Source organism: Ursus maritimus (assembly GCF_017311325.1).
Source record: "Ursus maritimus isolate PB19 chromosome X unlocalized genomic scaffold, ASM1731132v1 scaffold_X1, whole genome shotgun sequence".
In the NCBI taxonomy this organism is placed as follows: domain Eukaryota; kingdom Metazoa; phylum Chordata; class Mammalia; order Carnivora; family Ursidae; genus Ursus; species Ursus maritimus.
The window spans coordinates 76898602-76924697 of NW_024423319.1; the positions used below are offsets into that span (position 1 = coordinate 76898602).

At 39.8% G+C, this 26096-nt stretch overlaps 1 pseudogene; it reads right to left on the minus strand.

Annotated features, from left to right (window-relative positions):
• The window catches only part of LOC103674307, a 74817-nt pseudogene extending 57046 nt beyond the window's left edge, over nucleotides 1-17771 (minus strand).
• Between the last annotated feature and the right edge of the window lie 8325 nt (nucleotides 17772-26096).

Consider the following 26096-nt stretch of genomic DNA (forward strand, 5'->3'; position numbering starts at 1 on the left):
TGAGGGCTGGGACGCCGGGTGTGGGGCGCACATCCCGGGACGCTGCAGGGTTGAGCAGCACCAACAGAAACAGAGTTAAAGTGGCCAGAACATTAGTAGAGAACGGGCCGCAATCCTTCTGTTCCGTGACAGAGGCTGAAATTTGGCCGCTGCTGCTCTGACTCTCAGAAGAGGCACAGCAAACCGCCAGGGAAAGCCGCCAGAGAACAAAAGCCTGGAAATACCGGCTCAGAGAGTGCCCATCCCCATCCTCCCTCGCAGGGGACACGGAGACTCTACCCAAACAGGGTTGCCTGAGTATTGGCGCGGCAGGCCCCTCCCCCAGAACACAGAAGGCAGGCTGAAAAATCAAGAAGCCCACAACCCGGGCGCCTGGGTGGCGCAGTCATTGAGCGCCTGCCTTCGGCTTAGGGCGTGATCCCGGCGTTCCGGAAAGGAGTCCCTCATCGGGCTCCTCCGCTGGGAGCCTGCTTCTTCCTCTCCCACTCCCCTGCTTCTGTTCCCTCTCTCGCTGGTTGGCTGCCACATAAATAAATAAAATCTTTAAAGAAGAAGCCCACATCCCTAAGATCCCTATAAAACAAGGGGCACGGCCTGGGACCCAGTCAATAATTTGGGCTCTGGAAACCCCGCAACCTCTCTTCATCAGAATGACAAGAAGGAGAAGCCCCCCCCAGCAAAGAAAAGACAGTGATTCTGTGGCCTCTGCCACAGAAATAATGGATATGGATGTAACCAAATTATCAGAAATGGAATTCAGAGTAACGATGGTCAAAATGATGAGTAGAATTGAAAAAACTATTAACGAAAAGGTTACTGAGAATATAGAATCCCTAAGGACAGAAATGAGAGCGAATCTGACAGAAATTAAAAATTCTATGAGCCAAATGCAGGCAAAACTAGAGGCTCTGACGGCCAGGGTCGCAGAAGCAGAGGAACGGGTTAGTGAATTGGAGGATGGGTTAATAGAGGAAAAAATGAAAATAGAAGATGGTCTTAAAAAAATCCACGCCCACGAATGTAGGTTACGGGAGATTACTGACTCAATGAAACGATCCAATGTTAGAATCATCGGCATCCCCGAGGGGGTGGAGAAAAACAGAGGTCTAGAAGAGATATTTGAACAAATTGTAGCTGAAAACTTCCCTAATCTAGCAAGGGAAACAAACATTCGTGTCCAAGAGGCAGAGAGGACCCCTCCCAAGCTCAACCACGACAAACCTACGCCACGTCACGTCATAGTGCAATTCGCAAATATTAGATGCAAGGATACAGTATTGAAAGCGGCCAGGGCAAAGAAATTTCTCACGTACCAAGGCAAAAGCATCAGAATTACGTCAGACCTGTCTACACAGACCTGGAATGAGAGAAAGGGTTGGGGGAGCATATTTAAAGCTCTTTCAGAGAAAAACATGCAGCCAAGGATCCTTTATCCAGCAAGGCTGTCATTCAGAATTGATGGAGAAATAAAGACATTTCAGAATCGCCAGTCACTAACCAATTTTGTAACCACGAAACCAGCCCTACAGGAGATATTACGGGGGGTTCTATAAAAGTAAAAAGGCCCCAAGAGTGATACAGAACAGAAAGTCACAGCCAATACAAACAAAGACTTTACTGGCAACATGGCAACATTAAAATCATATCTCTCAGTAATCAGTCTTAATGTAAATGGTTTGAACCATCCCATAAAACGCCACAGGGTTGCAGATTGGATAAAAAGAAATGACCCATCCATTTGCTGTCTACAAGAGACTCATTTCGAACCCAAAGATGCATTCAGACTGAGAGTAAGGGGATGGAGTACCATCTTTCACGCAAATGGACCTCAAAAGAAAGCTGGGGTAGCAATTCTCATATCAGATAAATTGGATTTTAAACTACAGACTATAGTTAGAGATGCAGAAGGGCACTATATTATTCTTAAGGGAAGTATTCAACAAGTGGATATGACAATTATAAATATATATGCCCCCAACAGGGGAGCAGCAAGATACACAAGCCAACTCTTAACCAGAATAAAGAGACATATAAATAAAAATACATTAATAGTAGGGGACCTCAACACTCCACTCTCAGAAATAGACAGAACACCCTGGCAAAAACTAAGCAAAGAATCAAAGGCTTTGAATGCCATACTCGACGAGTTGGACCTCATAGATATATATAGAACACTACACCCCAGAACCAAAGAATACTCATTCTATTCTAATGCCCATGGAACATTCTCAAGAATAGACCATGTTCTGGGACACAAAACAGGTCTCAACCGATACCAAAAGATTGAAATTATCCCCTGCATATTCTCAGACCACAACGCTCTGAAATTGGAACTCAACCACAAGGAAAAATTTGGAAGAAACTCAAACACTTGGAGACTAAGAACCATCCTGCTCAGGAATGACTCGATAAACCAGGAAATCAAAAATCAAATTAAACAATTTATGGAGACCAATGAGAATGAAAATACAACAGTCCAAAACCTATGGGATACTGCAAAGGCAGTCCTAAGGGGGAAATACATAGCCATCCAAGCCTCACTCAAAAGAATAGAAAAATCTAAAATGCAGTTTTTATATTCTCACCTCAAGAAGCTGGAACAGCAACAGAGGGACAGGCCTAATCCACGCACGAGGAAGCAGTTGACCAAAATTAGAGCTGAAATCAATCAAGCAGAAACCAGAAGTACAGTAGAGCAGATCAACAGGACTAGAAGCTGGTTCTTTGAGAGAATCAATAAAATTGACAGACCACTGGCAAGACTTATCCAAAAGAAAAGAGAAAGGACCCAGATTATTAAAATTATGAATGAAAAAGGAGAGGTCACGACGAACACCATTGAAATTGGAAGGATTATTAGAAATTTTTATCAACAGCTATATGCCAATAAACTAAGCAATCTGGAAGAGATGGAATCCTTCCTGGAAACCTATAAACTACCAAGATTGAAACCGGAAGAAATTGATTCCTTAAACAGGCCAATTAATTATGAAGAAATTGAGTCAGTGATAAACAACCTTCCAAATAACAAAACTCCAGGCCCGGACGGTTTTCCTGGGGAATTCTACCAAACATTCAAAGAAGAAATAATACCTATTCTCCTAAAGCTATTTCAAAAAATAGAAACAGAAGGAAAGCTACCAAACTCATTCTATGAGGCCAATATTACCTTGATCCCCAAACCAGGCAAAGACCCCCTCAAAAAGGAGAATTACAGACCGATTTCCCTAATGAATATGGACGCCAAAATCCTCAACAAGATACTTGCTAATAGAATCCAACAGTACATTAAAAGGATTATCCATCACGATCAAGTGGGATTCATACCTGGGATGCAAGCGTGGTTCAATATTCGCAAATCAATCAGCGTGATACATCATATCAACAAGAAAAGACTCAGGAACCATATGATCCTCTCAATCGATGCCGAAAAAGCATTTGACAAAATACAGCATCCTTTCCTGATTAAAACCCTTCAGAGTGTAGGAATAGAAGGTACATTTCTCAATCTCATAAAAGCCATCTATGAAAAGCCTACTGCAAATATTATTCTCAATGGGGAAAAGCTGGAAGCCTTTCCCTTAAGATCAGGAACTCGACAAGGATGCCCACTCTCGCCACTATTATTCAACATAGTACTAGAAGTCCTTGCAACAGCAATCAGACGACAAAAAGGGATCAAAGGTATTCAAATTGGCAAAGAAGAAGTCAAAATGTCTCTCTTTGCAGATGACATGATACTCTATATGGAAAACCCAAAAGAAGCCACTCCCAAACTATTAGAAGTTATAGAGCAATTCAGTAACGTGGCGGGATACAAAATCAATGCTCAGAAATCAGTTGCATTTCTATACACGAATAACGAGACCGAAGAAAGAGAAATTAGGGAATCCATCCCATTTACAATAGCACCAAAAACCATACGTTACCTTGGAATTAACTTAACCAGAGACGTAAAGGACCTATATTCTAGAAACTATAAATCACTCTTGAAAGACATTGAGGAAGACATAAAAAGATGGAAAGATATTCCATGCTCATGGATTGGAAGAATTAACATAGTTAAAATGTCCATGCTACCCAGAGCAATCTACACTTTCAATGCTATCCCGATCAAAATACCGAGGACATTTTTCAAAGAACTGGAACAAATAGTCCTTAAATTTGTATGGAAACAGAAAAGGCCCCGAATCTCCAAGGAACTGTTGAAAAGGAAAAACAAAGCTGGGGGCATCACAATGCCGGATTTCGAGCTGTACTACAAAGCTGTGATCACAAAGACAGCATGGTACTGGCACAAAAACAGACACATAGACCAATGGAACAGAATAGAGAGCCCAGAAATGGACCCTCGGCTCTTTGGGCAACTAATATTTGATAAAGCAGGAAAAAACATCCGGTGGGAAAAAGACAGTCTCTTCAATAAATGGTGCTGGGAAAATTGGACAGCTACATGCAAAAGAATGAAACTTGACCACTCTCTCACACCATACACAAAAATAAACTCCAAATGGATGAAAGACCTCGATGTGAGACAGGAATCCATCAAAATTCTAGAGGAGAACATAGGCAGCAACCTCTACGACATCGGCCAAAGCAACCTTTTTCATGACACATCCCCAAAGGCAAGAGAAACAAAAGATAAAATGAATTTATGGGACTTCATCAAGATTAAAAGTTTCTGCACAGCCAAGGAAACAGTCAGAAAAACTAAGAGGCAGCCCACGGAATGGGAGAATATATTTGCAAATGACACTACAGATAAAGGACTGGTATCCAAGATCTACAAAGAACTTCTCAAACTCAATACACGAGAAACAAATAAACAAATCAAAAAATGGGCAGAAGATATGAACAGACACTTTTCCAATGAAGACATACAAATGGCTAACAGACACATGAAAAAATGTTCAAAATCATTAGCCATCAAGGAAATTCAAATCAAAACCACACTGAGATACCACCTTACGCCAGTTAGAATGGCAAAAGTAGACAAGGCAAGAAACAACAATTGTTGGAGAGGATGTGGAGAAAGGGGATCCCTCCTACATTGTTGGTGGGAATGCAAGTTGGTACAGCCACTCTGGAAAACAGTGTGGAGGTCCCTTAAAAAGTTAAAAATTGAGCTACCCTATGATCCAGCCATTGCACTACTGGGTGTTTACCCCAAAGATACAGACGTAGTGAAGAGAAGGGCCATATGCACCCCAATGTTCATAGCAGCAATGTCCACAATAGCTAAATCGTGGAAGGAGCCGAGATGCCCTTCAACAGATGACTGGATTAAGAAGTTGTGGTCCATATATACAATGGAATATTACTCAGCAATCAGAAAGAATGAGTTCTCAACATTTGCTACAACATGGACGGCACTGGAGGAGATAATGCTTAGTGAAATAAGTCAAGCAGTAAGACAACTATCATATGATTTCTCTCATCTATGGAACATAAGAACTAGAATGATCAGTAGGGGAAGAAAGGGATAAAGAAAGGGGGGGGTAATCAGAAGGGGGAATGAAACATGAGATACTATGGACTATGAGAAACAAACTGAGGGCTACAGAGGGGAAGGGGGTTGGGGGAATGGGATAGGCCAGTGATGGGTAGTAAGGAGGGCACATATTGCATGGTGCACTGGGTGTTATACACAACTAATGAATCATCGAGCCTTACATCGAAAACCGGGGATGTACTGTATGGTGACTAACATAATATAATAAAAAATCATTATAAAAAAAAAGAAATATAGAAAGGAATTATTCAAGCTGAAATGAAAAAACATTAATCAGTGACATGTAACCATTCAAAAGAATACAACACACTGGCACATGTGAAAAACATAGTCCAATTTAGAAAACTCTATTTTATAGGAGGGTGTGTTAACCACTTGACTATTGTATAAACATTAAAGGAAACAAGTATTAAAAATAACTATAGCTACTGTAATTTGTTAACAATTATACAATATAAAAAGAGGTGAAGTGATATAAAAATATAAAAGGAAAAAAAGGGTGGAACCACTGTATGTGATAGAATATAAGTTGCTATGAGCATAAAATGGATATGTCATAAAATCTATGATATGCATAATGTAAATTTCATGGTAACAAATAAAAAATCTAGAATAGATGTAGGAGAGATTTTTTAAAAAGAGGAAACAGAGCATATCTGAATGCAAAATCACCAATTTATAAGGATAGGAAGAAATACAGAGAAAAAAATAGAAAAACAAAACAGGAGGATCTATGATAGCAGCATTTTAAGAAGACCCTAGGCTTATCCCTCAAACACATCCCTCAAACACAACTAGATAGCTATCAAATCATTCAGAATTCCCAAGATGTCAACCTGAGGACTGACAAAACAAACTCTACAACTAGAGGGAGAGATGAGGCCACATTGAGGAAGGTAGGAAGTGCAGATACATGGTTTGGGGGAGAAGTGGATCGTGGGTGCTGTAGAGGGGAGGGATCATGGTCAAGGAGAAAGGCAAGAGAGAGAGAGGCACACAGGGGAATGCACAAAGATAACACTTCCCAAAGCCAATACCTGGGAAAATGAGAGGGGCTGATATTCATGAGTTCTTGCAATCAGTGGGGCTTAAAGACTGGAGTTTTAAAGGGTGACTGGCTTGGCTGGGATAGAACGCTGACAGTGCTTCCCTATGCCTGGAGAGAAGGAAGACAATCAACCTGGGGGGAGATGGCATGGAAACAGTGACCTGAGGAATTCTAGGGGCACACAAGTGGGATTTTATTTGCTCTTCTTGGATTTCATTCCAGAGAGGCAGTGTTCCTAGAGATGATTCCACAGGGAAAAAGGAGCTGGGTGACACCATTTCCCTCCCCTGAAGCTCCGCACAAACACAGAGACACCTGTGGGAAGCAGCCCAGGGCTCACAGAGGCTGCCTAACCTACTTGCACCAAGTCCCTTGCCCCTGCGCCCTGGCATGACTACCCTTCTTAATCAAAATTTTCTCAGTCCTAGTGCAGTGAGACCCTCCTCCAGAAGACCAGTGCAGAGCCTTGCCCACACCATGTCCTAAAGTCTAGAGTTTTAAAAGTAAGCAGGCTTGGCTGGAATAGAGCCCTGAAGGGCACTGTGCTGCTCCTGGAGAGAAGGCAGACAAACAACCTGGAAGCAGACAGTGTGGAAACAGTGATCTGAAAAACTCCTGGGGCACACAGTAGAGAGATAATTAGCTCTTCTTGGAGTGCTTCCCTGAGAGTGGCAAGCATGGACACCCCTCCAAGGGGACAAAAGAGCTGGCTGGCACCATTTACCTCCCCAGCCCTTCAACATAAACACAGAGCCACCTGAGATAAACAGCACAGTGCCTACACTGGTTGCCTAACCTGCTTGTGCAAGTCCCACACACCAGTAGTTCTGGCAGTACTGCCTTTCTTAGTCAAGTTTGCCTCAGTCCCTGCACAGCAGGCCCCTTCCCCCAGAAATAACTTCCCACACCATGTTTCAAGAACAAAGTTCTGCAGGGCTTCAGTTCTAGTGGAAGTTGTATCAGGTCTCATTTAACAAACAGACCAGAGCACACATAGTTAAAACTCACCACATTCTGTCCAAGGGCCAAATACTGACTATTGAAGAAAAGGAAAGCCTCTGTATGAGATGGGCATGAAGGATACCAGCCAAAACACAAAAGCAGAGTGCACACAGCATACACCAGACAAATGCTTTGAAGCACTAGGCCCTGAACACTATATGAGTTATTCTATATAAAGTCTTTGGTCTCAGGAGCAGGAAGCATAACAGGCTTTCCTAACACAGAGAAGAAAATGAAGACATAAACAAAATTCCAGGATGGAGGACTTTACCCCAAATGAAAGTGCAAGATAAGGTAATGGCCAGATATCTAAGCATAGTAGATAGAAGGAACATGCCTGATGGAGATTTAAAGCAGCAATGATAAGGATACATGCTGGGCCTAAGAAAAGAATGGAAAACTTTGGGGGAGATCCTTAAAACAGAAATAATAGAGTTACAAAACAATCGGTCAAAAATGAGAAATACAATAATGGAGATTCAAAACAGACTTGATGAAATGCACGTGGGGTGGAAGAAGCAGAGGAATGAATAAGTGATATAGAAGATAAAGTAATTGCATGGTGCACTGGGTGTTATATGCAAGTACTGAATCATGGAACTTTACATCAAAAACTAGGGATGTGCTGTATGGTGACTAACATAATATAATAAAAATATTATAAAAAAAGAAAAAAGATAAAGTAATGGAAAATAATGAAGCTGGACAAAAGAAAGAAAAATTATGGAACACAGGAATAGACGTAGGGAATTCAGTGACTCCATGAAACATAATAACATTCATATTATAGGAGTCCCAGAAGAAGAAAAGAGAGAAAAGAAGACAAAAAATGTATTTGAGGAAATGAGAGGTGAAAACTTTCCTAATCTAGGGAAGGAAATGGACATCCAAATCCAGAGGCACAGAGAACTCCCATTAAAATTAAAAAAAAAAAAAACACACAATTTCAAGACATTGCAATTAAATTTGAGAAATATAGCAATAAAGAAAAAAAATCCTAAAAGCAGCAAGACAAAAGAAGTCCCTAACTTAAAAGGGAAGACCCATAGGCTAGCTTCAGATATCTCAATATAAATGTAGCAAACCAGAAAGGAGTGGCATAATATATCCAACGTACTGAATGGGCAAAATCTGCAGCTAGGAATACTATATCTAGCAAGTTTATCATTCAGAATGGAAGGAGAGATAAAGAGTTCCCCTGACCAACAAAAACTAAACAAGTTCATAACCACTAAACTGGAGCTGCAGGAAATATTAAAGGGAACTCTATCAGTGGAAAGGAAAGAAAAAAAGTGACAAAGACAAGAAAGGAACAGAGAAAATCCCCAGAAACAGTGACAAGATAAGTAATAAAATGGCACAATTCATACCTATCAATAACTACTCTGAAAGTAAATGGACGTTCCAATCAAAAGACACTATATCAAAAAATAGTGAAGTACTGTATGGTGACTAACATAACATTATAAAAAAAAAGAAACAGAGTGTCAGACTGGATAAAACAAAGAAACAAACAAAAAGACCCATCTATATGCTGCCTACAGGAGACTCATTTCAGACGTAAAGACACCTGTAAATTGAAAGTGAGGGGATGGAGAAATATTTATCATGCAAATTGACATCAAAAGAAAGCTGGAGTAACAATATTTATATCAGGTTTTTGACTCTTTTCTTGTTGATGTGATCTATCACACTGATCGATTTGCGAATGTTGAATCACCCTTGCATCCCAGGGATGAATCCCACTTGGTCATGATGGAAAATCCTTTTAATGTACTGTTGGATCCTATTAGCTAGGATCTTTTTGAGAATTTTGGCGTCCATATTCATCAGGGATATTGGTCTGTAATTCTCCTTTTTGATGGGCCTTTGGCTGGTTTGGAGATCAAGGTAATACTGGCCTCATAGAATGAGTTTAGTAGTTTTGCTTCTGCTTCTATTTTTTGAAACAGCTTCAGGAGAATAGGTATTATTTCTTCTCTGAATGTGTGGTAGAATTCCCTGGGGAATCTGTCATGCCCTGGAGTCTTGTTTTTCGGAAGGTTTTTAATCACTGCTTCAATCTCTTCATAATTAACAGATGACTGGATTAAGAAGATGTGGTCCATATATACAATGGAATATTACTCAGCCATCAAAAAGAACAATTTCTCAACATTTGCTGCAACCTGGACGGGATTGGAAGAGATAATGTTAAGCAAAATAAGTCAAGCAGAGAAATACAATTATCATATGGTTTCACTCATTTATGGAACCTAAGAAGTAGGAAGATCAGTAGAAGAAAGGGAAGAAGAAAGGGGGGGTAAACAGAAGGGGGAATAAAGCATGAGTGACTCTGGGAAACAAATTGAGGGCTTCAGGGTGGTGGGGAGGAAATGGGATAGGCTGGTGATGGGTATTAAGGAGGGCACGTATTGCATGGTGCACTGGGTGTTATAAGCAAGTAATGAATCATGGAACTTTACATCAAAAACTAGGGTGTACTGTATGGTGACTAACATAATATAATAAAAATATTATTAAAAACAATATTTATATCAGAAAACTAGATTTTAAGGCAAAGACTGTAATGAGGGATGAAGAAGGGCCCAATATCATAATAAATGGGACTATCCAAAAGGAGGAGTTAAGAAAGCAAAGACATAGGGGGACCCTGGGCTTTCCTCATCCATTGAACACAGCTGTATTGAAGGCAGATCACTTGGAACACCGAGGAAATTGATCTGAGGATTGGAAGAAGGTTCTCCATGGATGGAGACATCAGGACAGGTGCAAGGTGCATGGAAGTGAATTGAAGGAGAGAAAAACTGCCACGCTTCAGAGGGGGGGGACCCCTTTCCACGGGGATAGAAAAGGGAGAGAAAAAGAGGCATTGAGAGAATGTGACATTGGGTCTACACAAGAAGAAAACCTCTCCAGAACACAGCCTGGGGAGCAAGAGGAACTGAGTGTAGGGGATATTTGAAATGTGTGGAGATCAAACTGAGGTTTTGGAAGTGTGTGACTTTTGCTGAAGTGGAACTGTGGCACATGCTCCTGGGGAGAAGAACACTGGCTGGAGAGCACACAAAGTGGTGTGGGGATCTCCTCGGTCGCACTGGGAGAGAACATTCCCCTTCCTGGAGTACATTTGGAAGAGGATACATTGCCTCTCCAAGGACAAAAGACTCTGCAGGCACCAACAAATGGCCTTCCATCAGCAGGGGAAAGAGGTATGCACAGAGGTGGATAACCTGGTTGCTGCTTTTTTCCGGGTGCTACACCATAGATTCCATGCACCACACAAACGTGGAACTATTTTTCCTGGAAAAGGACATTAGACACAGCAGGGCAGGGAGGTTCTACCCCAGGAGGAATGGATCAATGCCATGCAGGGTCCTTTAAGATTTGGAAATTTGAATCCCAGCCATGTGCTAAATATAAAGGTCAGGAGAGCTGTGGTGCCTGGCATGCTGATGGCCATCATTTTCCTATCAGGGCTTCCTGAACAGCAGGGGGTGTGTGATGGGGATGAGAGAGTGGTGTGTATCATTTCCCCCTCTGTACCATCACTGTCACACCTCAGAGAGCAATATAACAGCCTGCAGTAAAGGTGGGAGCCACTTACACCAAACCCTACACCCCCCCCCATGTGCCTGGCAAGTGTATATTTACTGGGGCAGGACTCATTCTGAACCACTGCAGTGGGCCTTTCCCCAAGAAGACCAGCAGAGTCAGCACCCTTCATGCACCAAATCTACTGATCATACAGTGTTTCAAAGTGTCACTTTCAGTTCTGGTAGAAATAAGAAAAGGCTATACTTTTCTTGGTCTATTTCTTCATTTTCCCCCTTTGGAATAAGGCTTATAGTTTTTTGTTTGTTGTTTTTTCATTATCTTTCCCCCCACCTTTATTTTTTTTTAGATCAGACTTCTTTTGTACTTTTCTTTTTTCCCTTACCTTTTCTTTCGAGTCAGGCTTATAGTTTCTTGATTGTCTGTTAGGTTTTGGTCATTCCTTTTCCTTTTCTCTCTCTCTCTCTTTTGAAACAGACTTTCTTTCTTTCTTTCTTTCTTTCTTTCTTTTTCTTTCTTCTTTCTTTCTTTTGTTTTTTTCCCTCCAGATATATTTTAACAAATAAATCAAAGTATACCCAGTTAAAGATCCAAAAATTCCCTACTGCAAACAAGGAGAAACTCTGATGAGGATGACCAGTGGGAAAGAGCAGCCAAAATGCAACAGCAGAGTGCACACAGAATACACATGAAACACACCCTGAAGTACCAGGACCTGAACAGTGTATGACCCCTTTTTAAATATAGCAGTACTCTCAAGTGCAGGAGATATAACAAGGTTTCATAATATGCAAAAGACAGAAACATAGCCAAAATGACAAGACAAAGGAACTCTCCCCAAAAGAAAGGTCAAGAAGAAATCATAGTCAGGGACTTGCTCAAAACAGATATAAACAATATATCTTAACAAGAATTTAGAACAATAGTCATAAAACTACTAGCTGGACTTAAAAAAATAGAAGACACCAAAGAAAACCTTGAAGCAGAGATAAAGGACCTAAAAACTAGTCAGGCTGAAATAAAAAATGCTATAACTGAGATGCAAAGCACACTGGGTATAAGTACAATGAGGACTGAAGAAGCAGAGGTGAGAATAGGTGATATAGAAGATAAAATCATGTAAAATAATGAAGTTAAAAAGTAGAAGGAAAGAAAACTATTAGAACACAAAGTTAGACTTAAGGAAATCAGCAATTCCATAAAGCAAATATTATCCATATCATAGGAGTCCCAGGAGAAGAGCAGGAAAAAGGGGCATAAGGTTTATTGGAACAAAGGACAGACTAGAACTTCCCTAATCTGGGGAAGTAAACAGGTATCCAAGTCCAAGAGTCACAGAGAACTCTCGTCAAAGTAAACAAAAACAGGTCAACACCATAACATGTCATAGTGAAACTTTCAAAATACAAAGATAACGAGAGAATTCTGTAAGAAGCTTAGGACAAAACGTTCTTAAACTAAAAGGTAGACAATAAGGTTAACTGCAGACATGTCCAGAGACCTGGCAGCCCAGAAAGGAGTGGAAGGAAATAATCAATGTGCTAAATGGGGGGGGGGGCCTGGGTGGCTCAGCCATTAAGCATCTGCCTTCAGCTCAGGTCGATCTCAGGGTCCTGGGATCGAGCCCTGCATCAGGCTCCCTGCTTGGCGGGAAGCCTGCTTCTCCTTCTCACACTCTCCTTGCTTGTGTTCCCTCTCTCGCTGTCTTGCTCTGTCAAATAAATAAACAAACAAATAAATAAAATCTTTTTTAAAATGTGCTAAATGGAAAACATAGGCAGGCAAGAACACTTATCCAGAAAGGGTCATTCAGAATAGAAGGAGAGATAGAGTTTACAAGACAAGCAAAAACTAAGGGAGTTCCTGAATACTAAACTAGCTCTGCAAGAAATACTAAAGGGAACCCACTGAACGGGAAAGAGAGACCAAATGCAAAAACACTAAAAAGGAACAGAGACAATCTACAGGAACAGTAACTTCAGAAATAATACAAAGGTATTAAGTTAATATCTTTTAAAAATACTCAGAATGTAAGTGGACTAAATGTTCCAATCAAAAGGCACGGGATGTCAGAATGGAAAAAAAAAAACAGACCCAACAAAATGCAAATTACAATAGACTAATTTTAGACCCCCAAACACCTCCACATTGAAAGTGAGGGGTTGGAGAACAATTTATCATGCTAATTGATATCCAAAAGAAAGCTGGAGTAGCCATACATATATCAAACAAATTATATTTTAAACCAAAGACTGTGCGATTTGGGGTCTTTTCTGGTTCCACACAAATTTTAGGATTGTTCGTTCTAGCACTTTAAAAAATGGCATTGGTATTTTGATTCACATGAGAAAATGTTCAACATCATTAGCCGTCAAGGAACTTCAAAACAAAACCACATTGAGATACCACCTTACACCAGTTAGAATGGCAAAAATTGACAAGGCAAGAAACAACAAATGCTGGCAAGGACGTGGAGAAAGGGGAACCCTCTTACACTGTTGGTGGGAATGCAAGTTAGTATAGCTACTTTGGAAAACAGTGTGGAAGTTCCTCAAAAAGTAAAAAATAGAGCTACCATATGATGCAGCAATTGCACTACTGAGTATTTTCCCCAAAGATACAGACAGTGAAAACAAGGGCCATATGCACCTCAGTGTTCATAGCAGCAATAACCACAATAGCCAAACTGTGGAAGGAGCCGAGATGCCTTTCAACAGAAGGAAGGATAAAGAAGATGTCCTTTTGCATGACACATCTCCAAAGGCAAAAGAAACAAAAGATAAAATGAACTTATGGGACTTCATCAAGATAAAAAGCTTCTGCACAGCCAAGCAAACAGTCAAAAAAACTAAGAGGAAGCCCACATAATGGGAGAATATATTTGCAACTGGTACTACAGAGAAAAGACTGGTATCCAAGATATACAAAGAACCTCTCAAACTCAATACATGAGAAACAAATAAACAAATCATAAAATGGGCAGAAGATATACACAGACACTTTTCCAATGAAGACATACAAATGGCTAACAGACACATGAAAAGGTGGTCAAAATCATTAGCCATCAGGGAAATTCAAATCAAAACCAAACTAACATATCACCTTATGCCAGTTAGAATGGCAAAAATTGACAAGGCAAGAAACGACAATTGTTGGAGAAGATGTGGAGAAAGGGGGTCTCTCCTACATTATTGATGGGAATGCAAGTTGGTACAGCCACTCTGGAAAACAGTGTGGAGGTCCCTTAAAAAGTTACAAATTGAGCTACCTTATGATCCAGCCATTGCACTACAGGGTATTTACCCCACAGATACAGACGTAGTGAAGAGAAGGGCCATATGCACCCCAATGTTCATAACAGCTCTCTCCACAATAGCTAAATCGTGGAAGGAGCCGAGATGCCCTTCAACAGATGACTGGATTAAGAAGTTGTGGTCCATATATACAATGGAATATTACTCAGCTATCAGAAAGAACGAGTTCTCAACATTTGCTGCAACATGGACGGCACTGGAGGAGATAATGATAAGTGAAATAAGTCAAGCAGAGAAAGACAACTATCATATGATTTCTCTCATCTATGGAACATAAGAACTAGGATGATAGGTAGGGGAAGAAAGGGATAAAGAAAGGGGGGGTAATCAGAAGGGGGAATGAAACATGAGAGACTATGGACTCTGAGAAACAAACGCTGAGACCTCAGAGGGGAGGGGGGGGGGGGTGATGGGATAGACCGGTGATGGGTAGTACGGAGGGCACGTATTGCATGGTGCACTGGGTATTATATGCAACTAATGAATCATCGAGCTTTACATTGGAAACCGGGAATGTACTGTATGGTGACTAACATAATATAATAAAAAATCATTAAAAAAAAGTTAAAAATGGAGCTACCCTATGATCTAGCCATTGCACTACAGGGTATTTACCCCAAAGATACAGAGTGAAGAGAAGGACCATATGCACCCCAATGTTCATAGCAGCTTTGTCCACAATAGCTAAATCATGGAAGGAGCCGAGATGCCCTTCAACAGATGACTGGATTAAGAAGTGGTGGTCCATATATACAACGGAATATTATTCAGCTATCAAAAAGAATGATTTCTGAACATTTGCTGCAACATGGACGGCACTGGAGGAGATAATGCTAAGTGAAATAAGTCAAACAGAAAGACAATTATGCATATGGTCTCTCATCTATGGAGCATAAGAACTAGGAAGATCGGTAGGAGAAGTGATGAAGTGGGGGTAATCAGAGGGGGAGTGAGCGCATGAGAGACTATGGACACTGAGAAACAATCTGAGGGCCTCAGAGGGAAGGGTGGGGGAATGGGATGAGGCTGGTGGTGATGATGAGGAGGACACATATTGCATGGTGTACTGGGTGTTATACAACTAATGAATCATCGAACTTTACATCAAAAACCAGGGATGTGTACTGTATGAGGTGACTAACATAATAAAAAATATTTTTAAAAAGAAAGGGAAAAAGAACGTGGGAGGAAACAGAATGGGGAATGAACAATGAGGAGACAATGGACTCTGGGAAACAAACCGAGGGCTTCAGAGGGGAAAGGAGGGTGGGAGATTAGGAAGGCTGGTGATGGGTATTAAGGAGGGCACGTGTTGCATGGTGCACTGGGTATTATATACAGGCGTAATGAATCACCGAACATTGCATCAAAAAATTGGCATACTGCATGTTGACTAACATAATATAATAAAAAGAAATATTGTAAAAGACGTGGTCATATATACAATGGAATATTAGCCATCAGAAAGGATGATTACACAACATTTGCATCAACATGCATGGAACTGGAGGAGATTATACTAATTCAAATAAATCAAGCAGTGATAGACGGTATTATATAGTTTCACTTATTTGTGGAACATAAGGAATGTCAGGGAAGTTATTGGGAGAAGGAAGGGGAGAAAAAACTAAGGGGAGAAAATCAAGAGGGAGATGAACCATGAGAGACTAGCTGGACTCCAGGTAACAAACTGAGGGATTTAAAGGGAGGGTGCTGGGGGGGATGGGCTAGCCCAGTGAAGGAGGAGTATTAAGGAGGGCACATATTGTATGGGAACTGAGTGTTATATGCAAACAATGAATCATGAGACACTACATCAAAAGCTAATGATGTACTGTATGGTGAGTAACATAACATAATTTAAAAATAGGAGTAATCAGAGGGGGAGTTAAGATGGCAGAGGGGCGGGGGACCCCTTTTTCAGCCGATCCCCTGAGTCGAGGCTGGATAGGTACCAGACGAAGCTGGTACATCCACAGGAATCAACCTTAAGCCTTGAGGAAATACATCTGGATCTCTACAAATAAGACATCTCCAGCACTAGTATTGAGGTACAAAGCGGGCAGCCATGAAACTGCACAGATATCATCGGAAAATAAATGGGAAGGGGAGGAGCCGCCATGGTCAAGCGCCAGGAAGCGGTAGCCAGCTGCACATGGGAGCGGCGGTCTCTCGGACCGGCACCCATGAGATAGCAGACTGAGACCGTGAGCCAGGGAAAGTCTTGGCGACCAGGGCTGAGGCCCAGGAAGGAGGTTTAGCGCAGGGGAGGACTTGGCGGCGGCAGTGTTGAACATAAGGACAGAGACACGCCAGCCCTGGAAGTGAGGCTGGGACACCGGCGAGTGTGGGCGCACATCCTGGTATGCTGCGAGGTGAGCAGCACCAACAGAAACAGAGTTAAAGTGCCCACAACATCAGTGGAGAAAGGTCGAGATCCCTCTGTTCTGAGACAGAGGCTGAGATTCGGCCACTGTTGCTCTGACTCTCAGAAGAAGCACAGCAATCCACCAGGGAAAGCCGCCGAGAACAAAAGCCTAAATACCAGCTCACAGTGTGCCCATCCCCCATCCCCCTCGCAGGGGACAAAGAGACTCTACCCAAACAGGGGTTGCCTGGTATCTGTGCGGCCAGGCCCCTTACCCAGAAGGCAGGCTGAAAAATCATCCCTAACATCCCTATAATACAAGGGCACATGGCCAGGGTCCCGATAAATAATTTGGGCTCTGGAGCAGCCCTGCAACCTTTCCTTATCAGAATGATGAAAAGGGGAAGCCCCTCAGCAAAGTAAAAGACAATGAGTCTGTAGCCTCTGCACCACAGAATAATTATATGGATATAACCAAATTATCCAGAAATGGAATTCAAGAGTAACAATGGTCAAAGATGATGTGTAGACTTGAAAAAAAGTATTAGCGAAAATGTTAATAAGAATATAGAATCTCTAGGGCGGAAATGAGAATTAAATCTGGCAGAAATGAAAAATTCTATGGCAATCCCACAGTCAAAACTAGAGGCTCTGACGGCCAGGGTGAATGAGGCAGAAGAACATAGCGGGTGGAGGATGGGTTAGTAGAAGAAAGCTAAAATAGAATCTGGACTCAAAAAAATCCACGCTCAGGAATGTAGGTTACGGGAGATTACTGACTCAATGAAACGTTCCAATGTCAGAATCATTGGCATCCCCAGGGTAGAAATACAAGGGTCTAGAAGAAGATATTTGAACAAATTGTGGCTGAAAACTTCCCCTAATCTAGCAAGGGAAACAAACATTTTGTGTCAAGAGGCAGAGGACCCCTCCCAAGCTCAACCATGACAAACTTACACCACGCCACGTCATAGTGCATTTGCAAATATTAGATCCAAGGAAACAGTATTGAAGCGGCCAGGGCCAGAAATCTCTCACGTACCAAGGCAAGGGTATCAGAATTATGTCAGACGTGTCTACAGACCTGGAATGAGAAAGGGTTGGGGAGCATTTTTAAAGCTCTTTCAGAGAAAAACATGCAGCCAAGGATCCTTTATCCAGCAAGGCTGTATCATTCAGAATTGATGGAGAAATAAACACCTTCCCAGAATCACCAGTCATTGACCAATTTCATAACCACGATACCAGCCCTCACAGGAGATATTAAGGGGGTACTATAAAAGGTAAAAAGGCCCAAGAGTGATACAAGAACAGAATGTCACAATCTATAGAAACAAAGACTTTACTGGCAACATGGCATCAGTAAAATCATATCTCTCAATAATCACTCTCAATGTAAATGGCCTAAATGATCCCATAATGCCACAGGGTTGCAGAATGGATAAAAAGACATGACCCATCCATTTGCTGTCTACAAGCGACCCATTTGGAACCTAAAGATAAATCCATACTGAAAGTAAAGGGATGAAATACCATCTTTCACGCCAATGGACCTCAAAAGAAAGCTGGCGTAGCAATTCTCATATCAGACAGATTGGATTTTAAACTAAAGACTATAGTTAGAGACACAGAAGGCCACTATATTATTCTTAAAGGATGTATCCAACAAGTGGATATGACAATTATAAATATATATGCCCCCAACAGGTGAGCAGCAAGATAAACAAGCCAACTCTTAACTAGAATAAAGAGACATATAGATAAAAATACACTAATAGTAGGAGACCTCAACGCTCCACTATCAGCAATAGACAGATCACCTAAGCAGAAAATCAACAAAGAAACAGGAGCTTTGAATGAGATACTAGAGGAGTTGGACCTCATAGATATATATAGAACACTACACCCCAGAACCAAAGAATACTCATTCTATTCTAATGCACATGGAACATTCTCAAGAATAGACCATGTTCTGGGTCACAAAACAGGTCTCAACCAATACCAAAAAACTGAAATTATTCCCTGCATATTGTCAGAGCACAACATTCTGAAATTGGAACTCAACCACAAGGAAAAATTTGGAAGAAATTCAAACACTTGGAGACTAAGAACCATCCTGCTCATGAATGATTTGATAAACCAGGAAATCAAAAATCAGTTTAAACAATTTATGGAGACCAACGAGAATGAAAACACAATGGTCCAAAACCTATGGGATACTGCAAAGGCAGTCCTAAGGAAATACATAGCCATCCAGAAGCCTCACTCCAAAAGAGTAAAGAAAAAAAAATCTAAAAATGCAGTTTTTATATTCTCACCTCAGAAAGCTGGAACAGCAACAGAGACAGGCTAATCCATGCATGTGAGGAAGCAGTTGACCAAGATTAGGCAGAAATCAATGAATTAGAAACCAGGAGTACAGTAGAGCAGATCAACAGAACTAGAAGCTGGTTCTTTGAGAGAATCAATAAAATTGTCAGACCACTGGCAAGACTTATCTAACAGAATAGAGAAAGGACCCATAATTTAATTTTAATAAAATTATGAATGAAAAAGGAGAGGTCACAACCAACACCAATGAAATTGGAAGGATTATTAGAAACATTTATCAACAGCTTTATGCCAGTAAATTAAGTTATCTGGAAGAGATGGAGGCCTTCCTGGAAACCTATAAACTACCAAGACTGAATCAGGAAGAATTTGATTTTTAAAAACAGGCCAATTAATTATGAAGAGATTGAGTTAAGTGACAAATAACCTTCAAAAAAAACAAAACTCCAGGCCTGGACAGCGGTTTTCCTGAAATTCTACCAAACATTCAAAGGAAATAATACCTATTCTCTAAAGATATTCAAAAAATAGAAACAGAAGGAAAGCTACCAAACTCATTCTTTAAGGCCAATATTACCTTGATCCCCAAACCAGGCAAAAGACCCCATCAAAGGAGAATTATAGATTCATTTCTCAATGAATATGGATGACAAAATCACAACAAATCCTGGCTAATAGAATCCAACAGTACATTAAAGGATTATCCATCATGACCAAGTGGGATTCATCCTGGGATGCAAGGCGTGGTCCAACATTCGCAAATCACCGTGATACATCATATCAACAAGAATCAAGAACCATATGATCCTCTCAATTGATGCACATGTGGAGAAAGGGGATCCCTCTACATTGGTGGGAATGTAAGTTGATGAAGCCACTCTTGAAAACAGTGTGGAGTTCCCTTAAAAAGTTAAAAATTGAGCTACCCTATGACCAACCATTTGCACTACAGGGGTATTTACCCCACAGATACAGATGTAGTGAAGAGAAAGGCCATATGCACCCCAATGTTTCACAACAGCTCTGTCCACAATAGCCAAATCGTGGAAGGAACCGAGATGCCCTTCAACAGATGACTGGATTAGAGAAGTTGTGGTCCATATATACAATGGGATATTACTCTCAGCTATCCAGAAGGAATGAGTTCTCAACATTTGCTGCAACATGAGACGGCTTTTGGAGATAATGCTAAGTGAAATAAGTCAAGCAAAGAGACAACTATCATATGATTTCTCTTATCTATGGAACATAAGAACTAGGATGATCGGTGGGAAGAAAGGGATAAAGAAAAGGGGTAATCAGAAGGGGGAAGGAAGCATGAGAGACTATGGACTCTGAGAAACAAATGAGGGCTTCAGAGGGAGGGGGTGAGGGGAATAGAATGACTGGTGATTGGTAGTAAGGAGGGCACGTATTACATGGTGCACTGGGTGTTTTATGCAACTGATGAATCATCGAACTTTACATCAGAAACCAGGGATGTACTGTATGGTGACTATCATAATATAATAAAAAACATTAAAATAAAAAATGGGTAATCCTAATAAAAAATAAATAAATGAATAAATAAATAAACCAAAAAGACTGTAATAGGTGATGAAGAAGGGTACTGTATCATCATAAAGGGGTCTGTCGAACAAGAGAAGTTCTAAAAACTGTTAATATTTACACACCCTAACTTTGGAATAGCCAAATATATAAATTACTTAATAACAAGCTTAAACTCATTGCTAAAATAAAATAGTAGTGGGAGACTTTAACACCCTACTCACAGCAAGGGGACAGATCATCTTAAGCAGAAGATCAATCAATGTGTTTCTTTTAATTTGGTTATTAATTCATTTATATAATTAGCTATTCTGATAAGGCATAAATATTTACAATTTTTAGATCTTGTTGGATAGACCCTTTTAAGTGTGATAATCTCCTCTTCATCTCTTATTGATCTTTGGTTTAATAATAATAATTTTCTCTGATATGAGTATTGCTACCCCAGGCTTTCTTTTGATGTCCATTAGCATGATAAATTGTTCTGCAAGCCCTCACTTTCAATATGGAGGTATCTTTTTGGGTCTAAAATGAGTCTCTTGTGGGCAAAGCATATAGATGGGTTTTGCTTTTTATCCTATCTGATACCCTGTGTATCTTTTGATTGGAACATTTAGCCTTTTTACATTCAGAGCATCTATTGAAAAATATGAATTTAGTGCCATTATATTATCTGTGAAATCCCTGTTTCTGTATACTCTTTCTGTTCCTTTCTGGTCTATGTTACTTTTGGGCTCTCTCTTTGCCTAATGGTTCCCCTTTAATATGTCCTGCAGGGTTGGTTTAGTGATGACAAAGATTATTTTAATTTGTTTTGTCCTGGAAACTCTTTATCGCTCCTTCTATTCTGAATGACGGCCTTGCCGAATAAAGTATCCTTGGCTGCATATTTTTCTCACTTAGCAGCTGAATATATCATGCCTGTCGCTTTCTAGCCTGCCAGTTCTCTGGACAAGGCTGCTGCCAGCCTTACGATTCTACCTATCTGTAGTTATGCACATCTTTGTCTCTGAAATTTTCAAGCTTCCACTATTATATATGTTGAGTGCTGACCTATTTTTATTGATTTTGAGGTGCACCAATCTCTCTGCCTCCTGGACTTGAATGCCTGTTTCTTCCCAGACTAGGGGAAATTCTGAAAGCTATAGTTAGTTCAAATATATCATCCGTCCTCTCTCTCTTCAGTCTGCCTCTGGGGACCCAATTGTTGTTTGCTTTATGATATTGCTTATCTTTCAAATCCTCCCTCATAATCCAGTAGTTTATCTCTCTCTTTTTTTTTCTCAGTTGTTTTTGAAATAAAAAGAAGGGTATTACTGAGATTCAATGAAAAAAAATGAGGCTCTAACTGCTAGGATAAATGAGGCAGAAGAGAGAATCAGTGACATAGAAGATAAAATGATGGAGAAAAAGATCACAGCCAACACCAAAAAGAAATACAAATATTTATAAGAACATAGTATGAGCAGCATATGTGTCAACAAATTAGGCAATCTGGAAGAAATAGATGCATTCCTGGAAACATATAAACTACTAAAACTGAAACAGGAAGAAATGGAAAACTTAAGCAGACCCATAACTAGCAAGGAAATTGAAGCAGTAATCAATAATCTCCCAACAAACAAGAGTCCAGGGCCGAATGCCCTCCCAAGGGAATTCTACCAAACATTTAAGAAAGAATTAATATTACCCCTATTCTTCTGAAGCTGTTTCAAAAAATAGAAAGGGAAGGCAAACTTCCAAACTCATTCTATGAGGTCAGCGTACCTAGATCCGAAAACAATGATCTCACCAAAAGGATAATTACAGACCAATATCCCTGATGAATAGGGATCCAAATTTCTCACCAAGATACTAGACAACAGGATCCAACAGTACATTAAAGTTATTCACCACCACCAGGTGGGGATTTATTCCTGGACTGCAAGTATGGTTCAACATCCTCAAATCCAATCAATGTGATATACTACATTTTTAATAGGACAAGATCCTCTCAATAGATGCATAAAAAGCTTTTGACAAAGTACAGCATCCTTTCTTAAAAAATTATGCACGGTGTAGGGATAGAGGAAAACCTTTCAATATCATAAAAACTTCATATATGAAAAGCCAGAGTGAATATGATTCTCAAAAGGAAAAACTGAGAGCTTTACCCCTAAGGTGAGGAACATGGCATGGATGTCCACTCTCATCACTGTTGTTCAACATAATTACTAGAAGTCCTAGCCTCAGCATGCAGACAACAAAAGAAATAAAAAGCATCTGAATCATCAAGATAAAATTGAAACTCTCACTCTTCACAGATGACATGATATACTATGGAAAACCCAAAAGACCCCATCCCCAAATTGCTAGAACTCATAGAGGGAAGTCAACAAGTGGCACAGAAATCAGTTGAATTTCCATACAATAACAATGAAACAGAAAAAGAGAAATTAGTGAATTGATCCCATTTACAATTGCACCCCAAAACCATGAGATATCTAGTAACAGAACTAACCAAGAGGTAAAGGATCTGTACTCTGAAAACTATAGCCAGAGGAATGTTAATGTGGGGGTTGGCAGATGGGGTAACAGGATGATGGAGTTTTAAGGAGGGCATGTGATGTAATGAGCCCCTGGGTGTTATATACAACTGAGGAATCACTGTACTCTAACTCAAACTAATAATACACTAAATGTTAATTAATCGAATTTAAATTTTTAAATAAAGAGAAGAAAAAAAACACAACAGTACCAAACAATTTGGATGTAGGAAAAAAGTTCCTAAGAGGATATATACAGTAATATATGACTACACCAAGAATCAAGAAAAAATCTCAAATACACACCCAAACCTTATATCTAAAGTAGCCAGAAAAAGAACAATAAAATGAATCCTAAAAAGCCAGCAGATGCAGGGACATAATAAAGATTGGAGAAGTAATAAATGATACGTAAACTAAAAATCAATAGAACAGATCAATGGAACCATGAGCTGATTCTTTCAAAAAATTAAAATCAATAAACCACTAGTCAAACTTATGGAAAGAAAAGAAAAAGACCCAAATTAAAAAATTTGCAAATGAGGAAAGGAGAAATAACAAACAAAATATTTCTATATTTTATAGAAATTTAAACAATTATAAGAGAATATTATGTAAAACTACATGCCAAAAAATTGGATAACCTGAATGAAATCGGATAAAGTCCTAGAAAACACGTATACTACCAAAACTGAAACAGGAAGAAATAGGAAATTTGAACAGACATATAATGAGCAAAGGGTAGACCAGTAATAAAAAATCTCCCAACAAACAAAGAGTCCAGGGATGGAATTGGATTTGCAGGTGAATTCTACCAAACATTTGAAGAAGAATTAATACCCATTCCTCTTAAACTATTCAAAAAATAGAAATGGAAGGAAAACTTCAAATTCATTCTATGAGGCCAGCATTACCATGACACCCAAACAAGAGAGGAACACTCCACTAAAAAAGAGAACTATAGGCCAATATCCTGATGAACATGGATGTAAAAATTCTCAATAAAATACTAACAAATTAAATCAAAAGTTAGTAAAGAATCATTCACCAAGATCAAGTGGAATTTGTTCTGAGCTATAAAGGATGGTTTATTATTTTGCAAAATAAGCCAAAGTGATACACCACACTAATAAAAGAAAGGAGAAAAGAACTATGATCCTTTGAATAGATGCAGAAAAAGTTGACAAAGAGAGTAAGGGACATCCACTCATGATAAAAACCTTCAACAAAGTAGGGTTAGAGGGAACATGCTTCAACATAATAAAGAAATACATATGAAAATCCACAGGTAATAACATCTCAATGGAAACACTGAGACATTTTCCTCTTTATTAGCAACAAAGAAGGGATGTCCATTCTCACCATTGTTATTTGTAGCATAGTGGAAATCCTAGCCATAGGAATCAGATAACACAAAAGAAATAAAGGCATCCAAATCAGCAAGGAAGTCAGCTTTCACTATTTCCAGATGATGTGATACTCTATATAGATAACCCAAGAGGATTCCACAAAATTTGCTACAACTGATACACAAATTCAGTAATGTTGTAGGATACAAAAATCAGTATACTGAGAGTGGTTGCATTTCTATACACCAATAATGAAGAGCAACAGAAGAGAAATAAAGTAATCAATCCAATTACAATTTCACCAAAAGCATAAGCTATGTAGGAATAAACATAACCAAAGAGGTGAAAAGATTGCATTTACTCACAAAACTAGAAAACCCTGATGAAGGAAATTGAAGGTGACACAAAGGAAATGGACACACATTTGATGTTCATGGATTGGAAGAACACATATTGTTAAAATGTCCATATTATCAATAGCAATCTACACATTTAAAAACATTTTATTGATTTATTTGAGAGAGAGTATGAGGGGGCAGAGGGAGAAGGAAAACAAGAGACTCCCCCACTGAGCAGAGGCACTGACTTGAGGCTTGATCCCAGGACTCAGGATCATGACCTGAGCTGGAGGCAGATGCTTAACCTAACAGAGCCACCGAGGCATTCCTTTCAATCTACACATGAAAAGCACTGCTTAAATGATGGAGAACAAACTGGGGTTGATGGAGGAGGTGGGTGGGGAGATGGGCTAGATGGGTGATGTGAGCATTAAAGGGCACTATTGTGATGAGCACTGGGTTTTTGTATATAAGTGAGGGGAGTCACTGAATTCTATTTCAGAAATCAATATTACACTGTATGTTAACTAATGTTAAAAATCTAGAATTAAAAACAAAGAAAAAAATAAAAAATATAGCAATCCTAACAAAAATATCAACTGAGGAATTTCCACAGAGCTAGAACTTAAACAATCTTAAGAATTTGTATGAGACACGGGGCCCTGAGGCCAAAGCAGGAAAATCACAAAAAAGAGCAAAGAAAATAGAAACTGACAGCACCAAAACCTATGGGATACTGCAAAAAAAGTTCTGAGAGGGTATAGCATTAAATGCATATATTAAGAAATTAGAAAATATGTAAAATGAGGCACCTGGTTAGCTCAAATCAGTTGAGCATCTGCGCTTCAGCTCAGGTCATGGTCACCCAAGGGGGTCCTGTGATTGAGCCACATAGGTCTCCACCTTTCTCCCTCTCTATATGCTCTATAGCACAGTAGCTTTCTATCTCTCTCTGTCAAATAAATAAAGGGACTGAAATATGTAAAATGAATAACCTAACTCCACCTCAAAAGGGTGGGAAAAAAAGAATAAGCCCAAAGTTAACAGAAGAAAGAAAATAATAAAGAACAGAGTTGAAATAAAGTAATAAAGAAAAAGCAGTAGAAAATATGAACAAAAACTAAGATCTGATTTTTGAAAACAAACAAAAATTGACTATCCTTTAGCTAGACTAAACAGATAAAAGGAGACTCAAAATCAGAAATG